We start from the raw sequence: 6,924 nt of genomic DNA, 5'->3' as shown, positions 1-6,924 counted from the left end.
GGCGGTGCGCGGGCGGCGCTTGGGCCCTGGATGGGCTCGGGCGGGCCACGGTCGAGCTTCGCGGGCCCGCGGGCGGAGCAGAGGAGAGAGAGAGGGACAGCGGGGTGAGGTCGCGCGCGGGGCTTGGATGAGAGCGGCGGCGAGGCGACGTGGCGGCTCCTGATTGGATGGAGCGAGGTGGCCGGCGGACATGTCCGGCTCGGGCGGACGTGTCCGGCGGCGCGAGGATGAAGATGGCTAGGGTTTGGACTACGAGAATTTCGGGGGAGGCACACATATTTATAGGTAGAGGGGGCTAGGAGAGTCCAAATGAGGTACGATTTTTTGCCACACGATCGTGATCGAACGACCGAGAGCATGTAGGGGGTTTAGATGGGTTTTGGGCCACTTTGGAAGGGGTGTTGGGCTGCACACAAAAGAAGCCTTTGCGGTTACCCGATTAACCGTTGGAGTATCAAACGACCTCCAAATGGCACGAAACTTGACAGGCGGTCTACCGGTGCTATACCAAGGCCGCTTGGCAAACCTCGGGCCATTCCGAGAATGTTTAACACCCGCTCACAACGAGAGACAAAAAGGGAACGCCGGAGGACATAGGAGTGCCGAATTGCAAAACGGACAACGGGGAAAATGCTTGGATGCATGAAACGAACACGTATGCAAAATGAGATGCACATGATGACATGATAAAATGCAACACGCAAGCAAATGACATGGCAACAACGGCGAATAACTGACGAACACCTGGCGCATCGAATCTGGGGCGTTACAACACTCCTCCACTAACAAGAGATCTCGTCCTGAGATCTTAGGACCGAGACGGAAGGGAAAAGGGATGAGGTGAAACAAGAACTCAAGAGAAGGAGCAAAGAATTGAGAGCACTCGAGAAGAAGAGAGGAACGATGAGAATGACGAGAATCGAAAGCTCATGGAATTAGATAGACTATGTAACCACTCCTGTTAGAACGAGATAAGAAACGAATAAGACTGAAAGGATTTAGGTAGCACTCCGGCTGAACATGGAAGAATAGAACACGAGCTTGAGAGGACGGAATGATACTTGATGAAGACATGACACAAAACCTCCGGAAAGAATTGAAAGAGTTGAATGAAAAGAACGGATAAGAAAACGACACCTTGTGCCACGAATGAAATTGAAAGCATCTTTAGAAGAAAGGATTGAACGGAGTTGTTGAGAAAATTCAACAACAAAAAGAATAAGCTTGTTGTGGACTTATGGATAACATCTCAAAATCATAAGGTGATAACCGACCACAAACGGAAATGATTGGATAGCTGAGAAGAACGAAGAAATGCAAAACTCCACTTCAAAAGAATACGGAGATTTAATTGCACTTCGAGATGCAAGAAGAAAAGGTACTTGAATTTCTCCAACAAAATGTTGATGAACTCTTGAAGAATGAATTAAATCATGAAGAACCACCATGAAGAACTCCGGTGACAAAAGATGATGAGATAGAATGAAGGATGAAAGAATAATATTAAAGCATGCGATGATTTAGATGGAGCCTCGCGACGATAATGCGGAAAACTTGGAACTCCGGAAAAGAAAAGATGAAAACACTTGGAAGTAGAATTTATTCCCCAAGAACAAACTCCGAAGAAAGGGATTAATCATTTGGATGAAATAAGAATAAGATTTATTGTATGCTTATATCCTTCATCAACTTGGATTGATGACAAGCAATGGATTTAGCATACTACTTATTCTTCTTGAAAAGGATTGAGGGCAATATAGCACCAAATTTGAGAAAGTCTTCATGAACCACCGGTAGGATTGAAAAGAACGAAAGGAATAATATGATAAACAAGGAAAAAGAATCTTGAACGAACCACCGTAAGAATTCGGAAATGACTGACGAAAGCGAATGAATCACTGGGAAGAATTAGGAGAACAAATATGCTAGAGGGGATTTCGATGCAAAACAACAAAGAGATCATGAGCTGAATAAAGAACACTTGAACGGAGCACCGAGATAATTGGATAACGGTAGCTGAAATGTGATTTCAAAAAATTCTTCTGGAACGATGGCCTCCGTTGAAACGAAATGGAAAAACAACTCCTGACATGCTCCGGATGGGTAAGCAAAGGAATATCTGACAAATGGAATAATATGAGAGGATAACATGAAGTTAGAATCACGAATCTTCGGAAGAACGGGTAATATTTAGAGGAAAAACTCTTCTTCGGTCTTCAAATGATGACGAGAAACACCACCAAAATTACTGAGGCACTCCGGGGGAACGAAAAGCGAAGTGGTTGAGCCAACAATGAAAAGTATTTGAACGAGATCTTGGAGAAGGCATGTGACTGATGGGATCCATTCTTACATCACACTTCGAAGGAATTTGAGAATAACTCCGGGAGAATTAGAAGAGTCAGGTAAGATCCTGGGAAAAGACCTGTGGGTTAGGGCCCACTGAAGTGAAAAACACCGTTGGAAAGAGATGTTGAACAGGTAGATGATGCACCGGAATAATTGAAATATTTGAATGAGGTGACAACCTTGAATTAATTCGAACACAGACGAATCTCTTGAGATGTCTTCCGAACTCCGGAATGATTGAATGGCGAGAGGCAAACGAGCAAGGAGAACACTTTAACCAAGGAAAAGAATGTAATCACTACCGAAAAAAAACTAGAATTGAATCCACCGGAAAAGAAAGGGATGAAGAATGACGAACGAGACGAGAATCCACCGGTTGAAATGATTGAGGGAAGACTGAAGAGACTCCGTACGTATGAAAATTGATGCTCAGACTCCGGAAAGAAAAGGGTGGGAGGGCGGGAAAACAAAGGCAACTTGGAAGGGGAAACCGACGAATAACTTGAAGAGAAAACACCGGTTGAAATCATTGAGGAAAGAAAGCAAAGTCGTCACACGAGTAGGAAGGATACTCGATTACAGGCTCCGGTTCCGAGAAGAAGAAGGGAGGGCGGGTGGGAAAAACAAGGACAACTTCGGACAAGGAAAAACAACGACCTCGGAGGAAGAACTGAGGATTGAACTTGGCAAAGATGAAGAGGCTCGAGTCAACTTGACGAGAAATGCACCGGATAAAAGAGGATGGACAACTCACGAAACTAACCACGTGATCCTAAAGAAAAATTTGAACGGGAAGAGGAGTAATTCAAAACACCTACGTCAAGATTCCTTACCAGAGCGACAAAGGGGCTGAGGAGTAAAAAGAATTCCTACTCTCCGATATAACTAGACTCCGAAAATAGTTTTCTTTCTAGACTCGACAACGGCCAAACTACACGATCAATCAAGGGGGGCTCCTATGGTCGGTCGAGGCTCTGATACCAACTTGTCACGCCCAAGATGCGACCCTATCCTAAAGGAACTTGAAGGTCCCACCAAGGATAGAAGCACATCTTGAAGACGCTTTTGCAACGTGGATATCATTACATCAACATTACATAATAGTGGGGATACATCCAATACATACAATGTCACATGAATACAACAATACCACATACAAGAACAACATCCGACTACGGATGAATCATAAATAGAAAACTCAAACAATATCCACCCTGCTAGCCCAGGCTGCCGACCTGGAACCTATCCCCTGATCAAAGAAGCAGAAGAAGAAACTCCAAAACAAGCAACATCGCTCTCGCGTCATGATCATCGCATAACCTGTACCTGCAACTGTTGGTGTAGTAATCTGTGAGCCACGAGGACTCAGCAATCCCATTACCATGGGTATCAAGAGTAGCAAAGCTTAATGGGAAAGGAAGGGGTAAAGTGGTGAGGTTGCAGCAGCGGCTAAGCATATATGGTGGCTAACATACGCAAATTAGAGCGAGAAGAGAAACAAAGGAACGGTCGTCAACTAGTAATGATCAAGAGGTGATCCTGAACTCCTACTTATATCAAACATAACCCAAAGACCGTGTTCACTTCCTGGACTCCGCCGAGAAGAGACCATCACGGCTACACACGCGGTTGATGCGTTTTAATTCGGATCTGGTGTCAAGTTATCTACAACCGGACATTAACAAATTCCTATATGCCACATAAACGCGGGCACGGCTCTCGAAAGTTTATACCATGCAGGGGTGTCCCAACTTAGCCCATGATAAGCTCTCGCGATCAACGAAGGATATTCCTTCTCCCCGGGAAGACCCGATCAGTCTCGGAATCCCGGCTACAAGACATTTCGATAGTAATAAAACAAGACCAGCAAGACCTCCCGGCGTGCCGACATCCTGATAGTAGCCGCGCGTATCTCGTCTCAGGCCACGACTGGATGAGCAGTACGTACAACTAGAACCAACCCTCAAGTTTCCCCGAGGTGACGCTGCAAGTGGCTCTAGTTTGGACCAACACTTAGACAAGCATTGGCCCGGGGGGGCTAAAATAAAGATGACCCTTGGGATGTGTGACTCCCAAGGGAAAAAGGTAATAGGTGAGGCAAATGGTAAAACCAATGTTGGGACTTGCTGGAGAAGTCTTATTCAAAGCGAACTGTCAAGGGGGTCCCATAAATCACCCGACCGCGTTTGGAACGCAAAAATCCGGGAACATAACACCGGTATGACGGAAACTAGGGCGGCAAGAGTGGAACAAAACGCCAGGCATAAGGCCGAGCCTTCCACCCTTTACCAAATATATAGATGCATTAATAATATAAGAGATATTGTGATATCCCAACCAAAATCCTATCCACCATGGAGCAATCTTCAACTTCACCTGCAACTAACAATTCTATAAGAGAGGCTGAGCAAAGCGGTAACATAGCCAATCAATGGTTTGCTAGGAGGGGTGTCAAAGGTTAGAGGTTCATGGCAATTTGGGAGGCTTGAAGAGCAAATGAGAGGTAACGCAGCATAGCGATAGAACGAAGCAACTAGCATAGCAATGATAGTAGTGAGATCCAGGGTAGCGGTCATCTTGCCTGAAATCCCGCAAGGAAGAAGAACGAGTCCATGAAGAAGACGAAGCCACGAAGACGAACCAAGCGTAGACGAACAAATCCTCACGATCGCAACGAAACAGGAACTATCGAGAAGAAGCACACAACATGGTAAACACACCACACATAGACAAGACATGATGCACAACAAGCATGATGCATGACCAAGCTACATGAAGCTACTCATGGCAAGAGACGATGCAAACAAGAGCAACACATCAAAGCAAGTTTAAATGAGGCCGGAAACAACATATAGCAAATCCGGTAAGTCCTCATATGCAAGTTTCGAAATAGGTCCAGAACTGAATAAACCTTATGTTCAAGTTGTTAAACAGCAAGTTAAGATGCACCAATAGGATCTACATGAAATTCTAGTCAAGTTACATATAAAGTTCAGTAGATTTGGAGCTACGTTCTAGAAGATAAGAGCAAAACAAGTTAAACATGGCATTGATGCAAAACACATACAAACATCAAGCTAACACCTCAAAACAAGGATGCAACATGATAATATGAAGCTACATGCAAAATCAAGCAAGTTTCATATAGAGCACACTCAAAACGAAGCAACGGTTCAACACATACACTCTATACAAGTCATAACAACAACCTGTCCAAAACAGCAACTAGGCATATTACAAACATCAAACCAACAGGCTACAGCATCTCAACGTAATAACAAAAGGCATGGGAATGAAGTACAGGTAACGCATAACAAAACATGAACAGTGGGCTATCTCCAGAAATCACTAGTTCATGCTCAAAAAGACATGGTAAGATTGCATATATTAACAGTTTCAGACTTATCAGAAAATAACATCAGGTTGCAATGTTTAGAGCTATCAAACAACATGTTACAGGAACATATCATGGCAAACAAATGCATGGCATGATACTACTAAATGCATAGAACAAAAGTCCCTTACTGACCATGAGTCAGAAAGGCAGAGAAAATATGATGGCACCCATGTAAACATAGCAAGTTATATGACAGATTCATACATGGCAGGAACAACAATAAGTAAGCATGTTGGTGAGCTTGAACCACTCACCACAGAGAAATACATGGCATGGCAAGGAAACCAACAGTAAGAAGACAAGTTTATGAAGCTAAGCATGGCAAGAACAAGTTCATAGGGTGCATGGATCACTAGAAAATTACATGGCCAAAACTGAACTTAATGTTAACAGGCTGACAGCAACATTATTTAGCAAGTTTGGAGCAAGATTACAACAAGCTACACCAGGCTATAAATGCAACCAGGGGCATGAATGGATAGAGCATGACATGTATAACAAAACATCCTTAGTGAACATCTCCAGATTATGCATAGAATAACTAGTAGCAGCAGGTTTACATAGCAACAAAATATAACAGAATCTGTCTAGCAAAACAGCAACAGCAAGTACCATACTTAACAAGCTCGATGCACTCAGCACACAACTCACAAAAATACATGGTTTGCACCTCTGGAAAGATGACATATCATAGATCAAAACACATGTAGACATAAACCTCGTAAGATGCACACATCAAACATGGCAAAAATGACAAATCAGCATGTTATAACAGTTCCAGCAGATTAACATCACATAGCACTCTTCCAACAGCATTTCGGGCATCAAGATAAACTCAAATGAACATGTTGCAATGGGATGAAATGAAGTACTCATCGAGACAAACAATTTGACATATTACACGCATGAAACGGAGCAGTATGCAGCAAGTCATGATGTGTTGAACATGGCATGATAATGACACAGATTCGGGGACTTGGTGAAATTTCACCTCCGCGGAAATTGGACGGGGAGATCCCGGGACGGAGCGAAGCGGGACGGCGGGGCGTTTGGATCCCGGGACGGGTGGATCTCATCCACCCGCCCAGATCTGGCCGGAGCGAATGGGCGGCGGCAGGCGGCGCTCCCCGCGGCGGCGCACGCCGGCGAGCGAGGCGGGAGGCGCGACAGGTCGGCCG

The sequence above is a fragment of the Triticum aestivum genome, chromosome 5B, assembly GCF_018294505.1.
Source record: "Triticum aestivum cultivar Chinese Spring chromosome 5B, IWGSC CS RefSeq v2.1, whole genome shotgun sequence".
NCBI lineage: Eukaryota > Viridiplantae > Streptophyta > Magnoliopsida > Poales > Poaceae > Triticum > Triticum aestivum.
The sequence above is the reverse complement of the archived record's forward strand: the minus strand, read 5'-3'. Positions refer to the sequence as shown.